This window comes from Pseudonaja textilis, chromosome 3 (assembly GCF_049901715.1).
Source record: "Pseudonaja textilis isolate UNSWEBS1 chromosome 3, rPseTex1.2, whole genome shotgun sequence".
NCBI classification, from domain to species: Eukaryota; Metazoa; Chordata; class Lepidosauria; order Squamata; family Elapidae; genus Pseudonaja; species Pseudonaja textilis.
The window spans coordinates 51,122,478-51,136,459 of NC_141992.1; the positions used below are offsets into that span (position 1 = coordinate 51,122,478).

At 39.9% G+C, this 13,982-nt stretch overlaps 2 protein-coding genes across 7 annotated transcripts in view; one reads left to right on the top strand and one right to left on the bottom strand.

The window, feature by feature from the left end:
- Nucleotides 1-9,225, bottom strand: part of LOC113446945 (armadillo repeat-containing protein 12-like) — an 81,869-nt gene extending 72,644 nt beyond the window's left edge. The window contains exon 1 of one of the 2 annotated variants that reach the window (XM_087929664.1): nucleotides 8,909-9,225. The gene's annotated coding sequence lies outside the window, so the exon portion shown is untranslated. The other variant, XM_026716862.2, reaches the window with a different exon arrangement.
- FKBP5 (FKBP prolyl isomerase 5) overlaps nucleotides 5,884-13,982 on the top strand; it is a 60,451-nt gene continuing 52,352 nt past the window's right edge. For 3 of the 5 annotated variants that reach the window (XM_087929670.1, XM_087929669.1, XM_026718210.2), the window contains exon 1: nucleotides 9,727-9,786. The gene's annotated coding sequence lies outside the window, so the exon portion shown is untranslated. Of the gene's footprint in view, nucleotides 5,945-9,726; nucleotides 9,787-13,982 lie in introns of those variants that run through there. The other 2 variants (XM_087929672.1, XM_087929671.1) reach the window with 2 other exon arrangements.

Here is a 13,982-nt window from a genome sequence, read left to right on the forward strand (position 1 = left end):
GTTGTGTTCTGATTGGTTGGGGTTAGCCGTGTTCTGATTGGTTGGAGGCGTGTTCTGTTCAGGTGGGGGCTTGGTTGTGCTCGGTTAGTCTTAGTTGCTGGGGGATTTGAGCTGGTGAGTTGTGATCTTGCTGTTTGGCTTCTGGTTCGTGGTCCTGCTGCATCTTCATAGTGGGTGTCGGTTTGCTTCATGTATGGCTCGGAGGGTTTGAAGTGGGTAGTGATGCAGCTGTAGTGCAGCTTCTGGTCCATGGTCGTGTCTCATCTTCTGAGTGGGTGAGAGTCTGTTTTCTACATGGAAGTGTGGTGGTGGCATCTTGTGTGGCTCTCCTGGGTGTGGGTCTGGTGTCCTTCTTCATGTTAGGTACTCGTCTGTTCATGAGGGCGGGTTTCCAAATGGCTGGAAGGCGGGAGGTGTCATCTCGTTTGTTCATGCTGTGTGGGCGTTTTTCTATCTCTATGGCTTCTCTGATTATTCTGCTGTTGAAGTGTTAGGTTTTGGCGATAGTTCTGGTATTTTTAAAATCAATTTCATGTCCTGTGGCTTTGAGGTGTTGGACCAGGAAGAGGTCGTTTCTTCTTTTTGATTGAGTTCTTATGTTCTTCAATGCGTGCATTTATTCTTCTGTTAGTTTGTCCAATGTATGGTAGGGCAGGCAGTGCAGGGGATTTCGTATACTCCTTGGTTTTCTAATCGATTTTGTCTTTGGGGTTTCTTAGGATGGTGGATATTTTTCTGTTTGTGCAGAATGCTGTTTTGATGTTGTGTTTTTGGAGGATCTTGCTAATTTTGTCTGTAGTGCCTTTTTTATATATGGGAGGAGGGCTTTGCCGTTTTCTTGTTCTCTGTCTTGGATTTTGGTTGGGGTTTCTTTTTGGATTAGGTGGGTAATCTTCTTTCTTTGGAATCCATTGGCTGTAAGTACGTTGGTGAGAGTGTGTAGTTCGGTTTTTTGGTGTTGTTCATCGGCTAAGCATTTTGTTCTGGAGATGAGTGTCTTGGCTACGGAATTGATCTGTGCTGGGTGGTGGTGTGAGAGTGCATGTAGATAGCGGTTAGTATGTGTTTTCTTCTGGTAGATGGTGTGTCCTAGGGAGCCATTGGATCTTTTGTATACCAAGACATCTAGGAAGGGAAGTTGGTTGTTGGCTTCTGTTTCCATCCTCACACACCTCAACAGCCTACACCCCAAAATACAATTCACCATGGAAACAGAAGCCAACAATCAACTTCCTTTCCCAGATGTCTTGGTATACAAAAGATCCAATGGCTCCCTAGGACACACCATCTACCAGAAGAAAACACATACAAACCGCTATCTACATGCACTCTCACACCACCACCCAGCACAGATCAATTCCGTAGCCAAGACACTCATCTCCAGAACAAAATGCTTAGCCGATGAACAACACCAAAAAACCGAACTACACACTCTCACCAACGTACTTACAGCCAATGGATTCCAAAGAAAGAAGATTACCCACCTAATCCAAAAAGAAACCCCAACCAAAATCCAAGACAGAGAACAAGAAAACGGCAAAGCCCTCCTCCCATATATAAAAGGCACTACAGACAAAATTAGCAAGATCCTCCAAAAACACAACATCAAAACAGCATTCTGCACAAACAGAAAAATATCCACCATCCTAAGAAACCCCAAAGACAAAATCGAATTAGAAAACCAAGGAGTATACGAAATCCCCTGCACTGCCTGCCCTACCACATACATTGGACAAACTAACAGAAGAATAAATGCACGCATTGAAGAACATAAGAACTCAATCAAAAAAGAAGAAACGACCTCTTCCCTGGTCCAACACCTCAAAGCCACAGGACATGAAATTGATTTTAAAAATACCAGAACTATCGCCAAAACCGAACACTTCAACAGCAGAATAATCAGAGAAGCCATAGAGATAGAAAACGCCCACACAGCATGAACAAACGAGATGACACCTCCCGCCTTCCAGCCATTTGGAAACCCGCCTCATGAACAGACGAGTACCTAACATGAAGAAGGACACCAGACCCACACCCAGGAGAGCCACACAAGATGCCACCACCACACTTCCATGTAGAAAACAGACTCTCACCCACTCAGAAGATGAGACACGACCATGGACCAGAAGCTGCACTACAGCTGCATCACTACCCACTTCAAACCCCTCCGAGCCATACATGAAGCAAACCGACACCCACTATGAAGATGCAGCAGGACCACGAACTAGAAGCCAAACAGCAAGATCACAACTCACCAGCTCAAATCCCCCAGCAACTAAGACTAACCGGAGCACAACCAAGCCCCCACCTGAACAGAACACGCCTCCAACCAATCAGAACACGGCTAACCCCCCAACCAATCAGAACACAACCAAACCCCTACCAATGAGAACACCCCCCACCCAATCAGAACACAGCCAAGCCCCCACCCAATCAAGTCCCACCCCCACTGGCAGTTAAAAGGAGGAAGCAGCTGCAATCTCACATTACTCTGAGAAGCACAGAGCCGGAGACAGAAGCCTGAAGATGATGAATGAGACTTCATCGAACGTTGCCTAGATACTGAATCTTCGGGAGAAAACCCGAACAACCAAAGAATATATATTTGTTTTCTGAGGTTCTCGCGGGTATTTATATGTGGATCTTTGGTTGTTCGGGTTTTCTCCCGCGTAAGATTCGAAGTATCTAGGCAACGTTTCAATGAAGTCTCATTCATCATCTTCATAATTTTTTCTTTTTAAGAATATAGTGTGTATTTTAAGAATGTACCAAGGAGAATTCCAAGGAGAAAGGAGGGAAAAACTTTGTAGAAGATATAAAATGGTAATAAGATATGGAATAGAATATAAAAATGAGCATGAAATTGAGTTTGGTGTCTGTATGAAGAAGTGATAACCTGGGACCATGCTATTTCAAAAAAGATGTTTTATTTGTATTTTGTTTTTGTGAAAACCCAAATAAAACTTTCAAAAAAAATAAATAAATTGATCATGGCTTGACTCCTCTCTTCTCAATCACGTCCGCTTGGACATCCCTTTACTTTCAGTACATAATTGCACTGTGGCAGGTAGGAAAGCACTCCAAAGGGTTAACTTCATTGCCCAAAAGATCATTGGTTGCCCTCTCCCCTCTTTGGAAGAGCCTTATAGCTCCCACTGCCTTTAGAAAGTTCAAAACATTCTCAAAGATCCATCTCATCCTGGGCACCCTTTTTTTGAATTATTACCATCTGGCAGACGGTATAGAATATTAAAAACAAGCACAAATAGGATGAAAAACAGCTTCTATCCCAGGGCAGTAGCTCTTTTGAATTCTGCTGTATAGTGCAGTGTTGGTGTGGTGTCGGGGGTTTCCGGTTCAATGTTTGAAGGGTGAAGGATGTGTGCTTATGTTTATTTTCATGGTCATGGTCATGATGTGCACTGAAGATGGTGTTTGATTTTGCTGAGGTACAATGACAATAAAGTAAACTAAACTAAACAAGCTATTTGTTTACAGTGATGGAAGGGTGATCCAAAAAGATATACTTTGGTCCAAAATTTCAGGCTGCTATTGTCTTAATTGTGATTCAATTATTCTGAGGAACAAAAGCCTGAAACTAAATTCAATATATTTCTGATCACCTGCATCTATAAATTGTATGAGATTTGCTAGAGGTGTTGTAATGTAGACAGATGTTTCATGAATACCAGGGATGCTGGAAAACTTAAGGGAGGATAATTCTGTATTCTGGAGCAAACTCACTTGGTGTGCATCTTTCCAACAAATGAGAACACCCTAGAATCCATTATCTTACCAAGTTCTGTGAACTGGTCATCGACTGACTATTAAGTATTTTAATTTTTTAAAACGAGAACAGCATTTTTTAATTCTTAATATAAAATATCCACATGTGGGGAGCAATACATCACCATGTACTATCCCTTCTGCTGTATTTCCAACCCTATTTCAATGTGTTCAATGGCTACGGAACCTTCAAGCAACTTCAAAGTTCTAGAAAAACCTGTTTCAGATTTAAGAAGCTACCATCTCACAAATTTATTAGCATTTTGGTTTTAAAATTACGAATGCTGTGCAAAAATTACTTTTTAAAAAACCTGAACATGTAGGTTCAAATGGGACAAAAGAAACTTAATTGTGTTTTGAATTGTGAGAAATCAGCATGAAGAGACCTGAGATAGATTTTTTCTTAATTCTCAAACCTGGCACCTTTATGGGACCTTTTTCTTAGATAAGGTATGCTTCATCAATAAAAACATACAAGTTAATAGATTTCTGACTTTATGTGTGTTGAACTCTCAAGAAATACTAAACCCAGAATCTTGGATTATTGCCAGTAAAGAAAGCCACAAGGAAATACAGAATACCCTTTTAACCAGGGATACTGGTCAAGTAAGTTATGGAACCAATACAATAATTTACAATAATTTAACAAAATAAAGGTAAATAAATATTTCATTATATACAATATCTTGCTATAAATAAAACCATGGTTTTGTGCTTGTGTAAGGGCTAGGGATATCTTAGAAGATATTAGCAAAGGAATAAGAAAAGAGAACCAACAGTTGTAGATGAAGTACATCAAAAGATCTAAAGAGAGGGGACGAAGACAGTGCTAAAGACATGCAAAAAGGGAAAGCAAGAGGAATATTTCCAGGAAAGATGTTAATAGAACTGGAGCAGAAGATGGAAAGAGGTTTTGGCAGGAAGAGGAGAAGAGGGAGAAGATGTAGCATACTAATAGCATTGATCCATCTGACATCTTTTGATTTGCACTGATGATGTTACCTAGTTGGATAATAAAATGTCTGCAAGCAAAAATGAAACTCAGAAAGCACCAAGACCTCCAAAGTGCAACGCTGAGCTATATATATATATATTCTCTTCTGTTGAAACATCTAAGCCTTTGATGAAGCCCTTTACTGAAGAGAGTAAATCATAAATTAGCAGCTAGTTGAAGAATAGAAAATAGAGAACAGGAATGGACAATTTTCATATTGAAGAGATGTGGAAAGTGCTCCCTTCTCCGGGAATCAATATTTTGACTTAGTATCAGCATCATAAAATATATCCATATCTTTCAGCTTTTATATCTGAGCTAGAGTTAAGCATCAGTACTAAAATGGACAAATTTACAAATGATATCAAATTCTTTATAGCAATAAAATCAAAACATGACTGTGAAAAACTCCAAAGTATTTTCACCAAATAAGGTGAATGGGTCATAATATCAAATTCAGTTTGGTGTTACAAAAATGAAAGTGACAAGATACTGGTCTTACATGCTGCCCGTCCCTCACAGACACACTCAACATACATGTGAATCAGGTCTTTCCTAGTAATGACCGATCAGGAAAATGAGTCAGGAATGATGGTAAGGTAGTTTAATAAAAATACTAACATAACTTAAAGTTGTGACTGCTAAGTTGCTTCTGAGGAAATGAATGTTGGCACCTTGCAATTCTGCTGTTAGTGATAGTATTTTAGATTATAAACTCAAATGTATGCAATTCTGTTTTATGTTATTCACTGTCCTAAAGTCAATATTATATAATATGACTGTGTTTTATGCTCCATGAAGTAGAAGAAATTACTACTGAGGCACTTAGAACATTAAATCCAAGGTTAGGAACTGAGAAATGACCCACCCAGTATCTTGACACAGTCCTTGAAAACAGAAAGATATGTGTTTTAGGATTAACTCTTGCCTAAGAACTCCAAGCTACACTGTTATATTGCTAGTTGTACTTTTTTTGTTTATTGATATGTTTATAATGGAACTGGGATCGATAAGACTGGGTTAAATATCCTAGGAAAGCAAAAGTGGACCAATAAAATTTGAAGAACTACTAAAAAAAAAGCCTGGCTAAGTGACTTTGAGTCAATCACTGTTTCAGCTCAACTACTTTACAGAGCTGTTTTGAGAGGAACCCTGGAGGATTAGGTATGTTCACTGCCTTGAATTTTTTATAAAAATAATAAAGAGATTAAAAAATAAAATAAATAAAAAATAGCTATTCGGTGCTTTATAATTTCTAACATGATATTATGAAATGACTCTTCCTTGCCAATTTTTTTTGAAACAGGGTAATCCACAATGTGCAACACAAAAGGAAGAATTTTGTAATGCTCATAAATTATGCAGATTAAACAGATTTTATTTTAGTCACTCGCTTTTAGACATTATTAGGCAAAGAACTAGTATTCTGTGCTATTTTTCTGATAACTCAGACGGTACCTAACAAATTTAAATGGACATTGCCTGCCTCTTTTTAGCCTGAACGTGAATTATTTCTCTCAAATCTGGCATATTCCACATAAGTGGATCTTGCATTTCTTAGAATTGGGAATCTGGGAGTTACAGTCCCAATACATTGGGGGGGGGGGTGTTCCATTATAAACATATCAATAAACAAAAAAAGTACAACTAGCAATATACCAGAAGATTTAAGAGGTACTTCTTGAAAGTAAACACTGCAATTCTTGGGATACTGGTTGAAATGCCTGGAATTCAATTCAATCCAGTAGCTAAGCATGACATCCCAAACCATCCACACCGTCTTTAGGGAAAATGTGATTTCTGTCCTTTTTCTTAGCTCCTTCTGCATCGGACAGTAAGTAAATAATAGATGAATAAATCTGATAGATACTGGTTAAAGCAAAATGATATGTTATAAATATAGTTTGAGTATGTCTGTGAAGAATTTAGAAAGCTGACTTTTGGCTTCAGCATACTGAAACTTATATTAAGTAGCAAGCTGAGTGATAACAAAACAATCATCCATTATTACACCACATATCCAGTTCAAGCTTTTAAACCAGCAATACTAAATTGTCCTGTAAACTGTTCTTGCAAAAACTGTGCATGTGAACATTTTATGCTATATAGCAAACATTACAAACTTAGCAAATGCATTGCTAATGAAACCCTCATGTTCCTGAACATTAGTATAGTACTATAATCATACAAACTGAAAGCTAGTTTCATTATCTCTGGTTGCTAAGAGGTGAGAAAAATACAGTGAACTGATGTTTAGACAGACTTACCATATACCCATTTAAATTAATGGGACTTAAGTTATGACTAACTTAACCCACTAATTGGAACCAGTCTTCTCTTAATATGACTTTTCTGGGTTGAACTAAATAGATCACAGAATAGTCAGCAGAATATTTGAAAAAAGTCTGCATTAGTTAGCTTGTAGGCAGTTAGACTCATTTATTACAAATCCTTGACTAAATTAAAAAGGCTCTTCTGATACATTGGAAAATATGTGTTAATTATTAATGTTCTCCTTTATTTTATAAGATCTATTATTAAACATAATAAAAATGCAAGTGGCAGATGACATCATGAAGCCATTGCGGAGTATGGCAGGCTTCTGAGTAATGCCTTCCTCTTTTTCTGACTGTTATAAACATTCTTATTTTTCTCTCACTCTCTTTTTTCCAAGAGTGAGCCTATATATATATATATATCACTAGAGGCACAGAGTGTAACCCCCATCAGTATTAGTTGTAATCCAAAACCATTAAGAACATCAGATTGGGGAAAGGCGAAGGCATCATCTAATTTAAAAATAAATTCTTTACTTCTAAGCATTGTTTGCATAATCAGCAGAGCCACACATTACCCCCTCCCACACATACACTAAATTAGGCAATGTCCCTTTTATATTTAAGAATAAAAGTAGAAATTTCCCATCTCTATAATTATCCTGTCATTCTTTTTTAAATATTTGAAAACATATTTTCCAAGTAATATACTGTATCATATGTTATCTTGAATATATAATTCTTAAATTTTTACCCCCTTAAAGACTGACCATATACCCCCCCCCCAAAAAAAAACCATAAAGAAGATGCGGTTTAGAGTATGCTGCCAGTTATCTTCAACTCACAAAATTAAAGAAAATAAAGATTCGATAGCATTAACTCTGTCCTCTTCCCTTGTTATTGCCTGTGAAATGAGTAAATGTTGAAATGAAATTAAAAACTTATTGTGGAGACATAGAGGTGAGTTGATGGCAGGGAAGGGGTTTTTTGGATGGGGGGTTTGCTGAGTGATCAGACCATGATGAAATTATGCCTTGTCTTAAAATGCTTACCTTCACTTACTTGGGGAGTGGGCAATTTTTCACCTTTAATTCTCAGTGCTGATGGATAGGTGCCTAGGTTTGCAAAAGCCAGCTTCCATAATAGTCCTCAGCCATTCTTACACATTTCAGCCCAACTTTCTAGAGCTACTGACAAATAAATAACCTCCCGCTTAGTTCCATCAGAGCTTCTTTTCCAGCAGAGAAATCAGCCACTGATGTTGATCCCTTCTTTATTCTAGTTGCTGATCACAAATGTTGGAGGAGGGGGTTGGGATAGAAAGTGAAGCTGGATTGAATAAAACGATCTCCCGCGAAAGAATCTTGGCCAGGAGAAAGGGTCGAGATTTCATAACATTATGAACTTTTTCAGAAAAACAAAAACATGCACGATCAGTGGTCCACTTGTAGTAAGGAAAAAACCCAAACGTGCTGGCTCCATCTATGGGTGCGGGAGCCAGGTATACAGCTAGAAAGGAAAGCATTATTTTTAAACTCTAGGTTTCAAGCAGGATTTATTAAATACAGTATTCCAAGTTGAATGGACCTGTAGCAGTTTGCCCGGGTGGTGGTGGTGGGAGAGTAGATTTTACTCGAGCAGCGTTTCTCCGCAGGCGCCGATTTAAGTACGGTCATCTTCCTAGCCACGCATTTTAGTTAAGAATTCTTAGGAACTGGATCACCTTCTAATCGTACTTGTAATCGGCTCGGTAAAACAGAAAGCCTATTTTGTTCAAAAAACAAAACCAAACCAAAGCGAACTATTCGGGGCCACGTTTTTTTGCAAGATAGCTTTTGCCAGTTCCTCTTACCTTCCACACACAGCGTTGGAAAACACCTCTCCTTTTTTTATAATCACGAGAGGGTGCCGAGAAAGTTATACCTGGGTCGAGTTGGGATACTTTTATTAGTACATACACGATCAAATTACACCCCGGCCAAAACAGTCGCCCTGTGATCTTTGGCGGGAATTTGTACCCACACAGTCTGCCCTCTACCTGCCTTTTAAATAAACTTCAGAATACGGTTTGCGTAAAATCCCGCTTACGCGACATTGCTCTAATTGGTAGGGTCTGCTGCGCACCCCTTGCCCAGGTGAAAGGACTTCAGGAGGAACAACAAAGGAACACAACGGGGGTGGTGGGTGGGTGGGGAATAAGCAATAACACAGAATCAGAACACAGCCCCCTGAGGGATTTGTACAGCGCTCAATGAAAGATGCTGCCCGTCCAGGGCATCCCTAAAGATCGCATGGGGGGAGAGGGTAGAGGCGCTGTTGCCAGTTGAGCTAGGGAGTGGAGTTCATCTGGGGGGAAGGCGCAATGCCTGGGATTTTACTCTGCCTGATTCAATCGATCAACCGTTGTTTTTTAAAGGAGGGTATGGCGCGCGGGGGGCGGGGGGCGACGGTGGGGAAGAGCTGGGAACTCGAGACTTCGGACTCCCCTCGGGCGGCTAATTGTCGATTGGAAAGGAGGAGGCGTTATTTACATACGGGAAGAGAGACGTGGCCAATGAAAAAGCGCTCTAGGTGCCGTGGCTCCCGACTGGCAAGCGACAGGACCACTAAGGCACGAGAAGGCGGGTTTTTCGCGAAGGGGACTCGCGGCCAGCGCCGGTAGCTCGTGTCATTCCCGGTTGGGTAACGCGGCAGCGGCGGTGGAGTCGGAGCGGACGGCGGCGAGGGCAGGTACCCGGCATTGGCTCTCGGGTTGGGGGCGTCTTGGCTTTGTGAAGAAAAAAGGCGACCTGCCTGTGGTGCCTCGTCTCCTCAGAGAGCGGAGAGGTTTCTTGGTCGGGGAGACTACAGCCTCATCAGTCGGCATACGGGGGGCGCCTCCCCCTATCTTTCCCCTCAGAGGTCTCTTTCATTCTCTTTCCTGCAGAGAAATCTCAGCAGCTCAGCCTTTGGGTCGCTGCTGTGTGGTGGCGACTTGCTCTCTCTCATCCTTGTTAACAACCGCCACTCATTCCCCACCCCACCCCGTCCCTTCCCCGCCGCCGCCGCTGCCGCTGCTGCTGCTGCTTTTCCAGGTCCGGTTCCTGGGCCGCCAAGCTTTCTATTTCTTTGCAAGATGCTGAATGGAACGGGTCTGGTTTTAAAAAGAACATTTGTGGTTAAACACGAAAAGAAAACGAGAAATAACACGCCCCTCACCATCACTTTGACATGGAAGCCGGCCTAAGAATGATTGCAAATGCTGCGTCTGATCTGTAGGAGGAGCGGGGGGGAGGGGGAGAGAGAGAGAGAGACTGAAAAAGAGAGAAAAGGAGAGGGGGAAAGGCGCGAAGGAAGAGCCGGTTTGCTCCCAGCACCATGCCGAAGCAATCAGGGCTTCTGGGGATGTTGACGCACCTTGCGTTTGCAGCCTAGATTTCGTGCATGGTCCATTTTATAAACAATACAGTTGTAGCAGTAAATGTTATTAGCACACAACAAGAAAGTGAAAGGAAGGAAGGAAGGAAGGACAGAGAGGGAGGGAGGGAAGGCTTTTGGTTGCCACTTTTCCCTTTCTCTAATTGTCCAAGGATAATTTGGTTAAGGTGGGGAAGAGAGATTTAAACTCTTATCTTGTATCCTTCAATCACAGCCTTGGGAGATGGCTGGTTTGGAACTAGACTGCCAACTGCCAAAGTTAAACATAAAGATTAGAGAAGAGGCTTCATATAGACAGTGAGTTATTTTTCTTCTGAGCCCCTCTCTGCTAAAGAGAGGTGTCCCCAAGTTCTCAGAGCTTTCAGTTTACCTGGAGGACTCCCACCTTGGTACCTTTCGGGGTTTTTTGGTTTGTGTGCTTTTTTACAGATTGAGAATGAGGTCTGGGCAACAGTTTGGAGAGATTTATCATTTTCATTCTAAACAGCCAAGCATGTAATTATAGTCAGTAAGCCAATAGGATTTAAATGGGCAAGGAGTGTATTGCTATAAATTTTGGTCTCAATTGACAAAAATCAATGGAAATCTTTATTATCAGATAGAAAGAGAGAGGAAGGAGAGAAAGAGTATTGTCCCAAGCTTATGAGCTTTTAAAAAAATATTTGTCAGAACCTGCCTACAAATGTCCTGATATGTAAAAGAGCAAAATAAGGAACCCCATGATCAAAAAGTTTTCTATGAAAGATCCATTGAATTTACTAGCAAGAAGAAGCCCTAAAATATTAGAGTGAAAGCACAACTGTCCTTTTAGTGGTTCCTATTTATTTTAAATTGGGATATGCATGAGAAACTGCTATCAAATTTATGCCTGAACCATGAAAACAAATTTATACTTGGTTGGTTTGTTTAGATTCATATGGCCATCCCTCTCGACACAGAGGCTCTGGGCCATGAACAGTTATGTTATAACTAATTACATTGGTTAAAAATAACATGTCTGTAATAAGCTTTAGCAACCAGATACTTTAATTTCCCTCCCCTCTTATTCATTGCTGAATATACTGTAATAAAATGTTCATTTGTCAAAAAGTAGCATTAAAAGTAGAATTATTTAATAGATTTATATATGGCCCTTGTATTCTACAAATCTAGTCAGTGTACGTAATGTTTCTTCCCCCATCTATTTTCCTCAACACAACAAACAACCTGTGAGATGAGTTGGAGTAAGAAAAAAAAAATGACAAGGACTTGTGCACAGCCAGCTTTCATGCCCAAGGGAAGACAAGGATCCATAATGTCCCAATTTCTAGTCCAGTGTCTTAATCACTGTACCAAAATTGGATTATTTGATAAAAATACATATTTCAGGTTTATTTAAAATACCAGAAATTTTTCTGCAGCCTTCACAGGGGTTATAGTTGCACTTAAAGAGCACTTTCCTTTTGCAAAATTAAATGTTCACTGGTAGAACCAGCTGAAAGATAGAAATTGGTGATGAGGAATTTTGAGTGAAAAAAATCTATTTGAAACCCCTTTAAGTGCAGCTTCCTTATATTTTTCATGTTGCATAGTAAATTTTCAAGAATGCCTACATAGTAAAGACAGCTGTAAAAACCCAGAGTATGAAGGGAAACTTAAAGTTGTAAGAATAAGTGCTTTCAGTTATCTTCCATTAAACTTTATATTAAACTTCCTCTTTTGAATACTACTGTATTAATAAGGACTTTCACAAATTAGTCAAAGTATTTAAAATTTGAAAAAGATTTTATTGCAGTTTATTTTAAAACTTAGTTTGTGGACATTTCATTGGGTTTGCTTTCTGCTTAAGGCATTATATACAAGAAAAATTGTATAAATTATTTATGTTCATTCTGTTTAACAAGCTACAGGTGAATTTACTTTCTTAAATCATATTTAATGACTGAACCATCAGGATTTTTGTGTAGACATGAGAACTTGTAACATTGATTGTACCAAATAGATTTAAGATTGATGTAAACCTACAAACATCACTCTTGTCTCACTCTGCATGTTATAATAGCCATTATTCTTCTACCTAAGCCATGTACTGTGAAAAAAAAATTGAGAAAAATCTCATCTATCTTCTCAGATGGAATAAAAGATAAACTTTTATTCAATATAGTTCTTCCCATGTAATAAAAGTTCAGAAGTGAATAGCAGAATATAGTTGAAAGTCTAGATAAAAAGGCCATAGCTATAGGCTGATAGCAATATTTATTTGATTATTTATTGTATTGCTGATCTTGCATGAATCTGATATCTAATTGTACTTATTTGTAGTTATAGTGCCTTTGATCTCTTTTGTCCTCCCTTAGCTTCATGAGGCACAAGGTGTACTGTATCTGATTTATGGTCTCCTACATTCCGGTCTAGATAGTTGCTGATAGTTTGGCTGGTGAGACTTAATACTGTGTTTATTTAGGTGCTGTCTTGTTACCAAGCTTAACAAATCTTTTTAATTATTCTCTCCAAGTAGCCATACAACATTTCTTTCAGACCGGTTGCCCTGATGATGGTTTTATTGCCCCCTTTTCTCTTGTTTGTTTGGTTTTTTTGAATAATACTTATCTAAAATGAGTCGTATCTCAGTAATAATATTTTATTGAAATTAAAATATACTGAAGAGAAAATTATTATTATTATTATTAATAATAATAATATATGCTATGATAATAAGTATAAGAATGTTAATTAAGTGGCATGACGTTACGTGCAGAGCAAAGCCAAACAGCCAAATTGCGAACACCTAAAGGCCCAGATTGATAAGGGTAGAGGCCTTCAACAGCTTCCCTGCACAGGTGGACACAGGCCTGGGTGCTCGCTGTTGTGCCGCTGGGTTGATTGGGCTGTGAGGGTTAAGCCAACAATTTAAATGTAAGAATAGCCTCAAATGAAGAACAAACCAAGACAAGGTTATAATGGTTCCCAGAATATCTGAAGGGAACCTCTGCTCCGAGCAGAGCTGCCTCACACAGCACGAGAATGAATACGGGCGCGCGGCCACGAGGTCTTGAAAGAAAAGATGGCCTCCGGCCATTAATCTTTTGGCGCGCTCCTCAGCAACAAACTCCTGCCTCGTAAATGAATAGCCTCCAATGGCTTTTTCTATGAAGCTAAGCAGCAGGGAAGGGTGGAAGGTACCAAGTGTTTGAATCCTCCACTCCAAATGGCGTTCAGAGGGGGGGAGAGCGATACGACTCAGTTTGGAACAAAAAGTCACGCCGCTGATTGATTAAAAGAAAACGCGGCAATCGGTCGAAATGGCAGGGGTAGAAATATCGGCTGTGGGGAGGGGGCACGGAGCAGTGCCGAAGACCTCCCGCCGCTTTGGGGTGCGAATTGGCACTTCCCTAAGTCGGACTTGTCTGGCTGCGATCTCTACAATGTGAGCCAACTTGAGAAATCGGAATGGAATAGAAGGCTAAAGACAAGCTGATTAACTGTCAAACCTGCTGGCAACAAAAGAAATTTCCCCTGTTTCAGCCAAG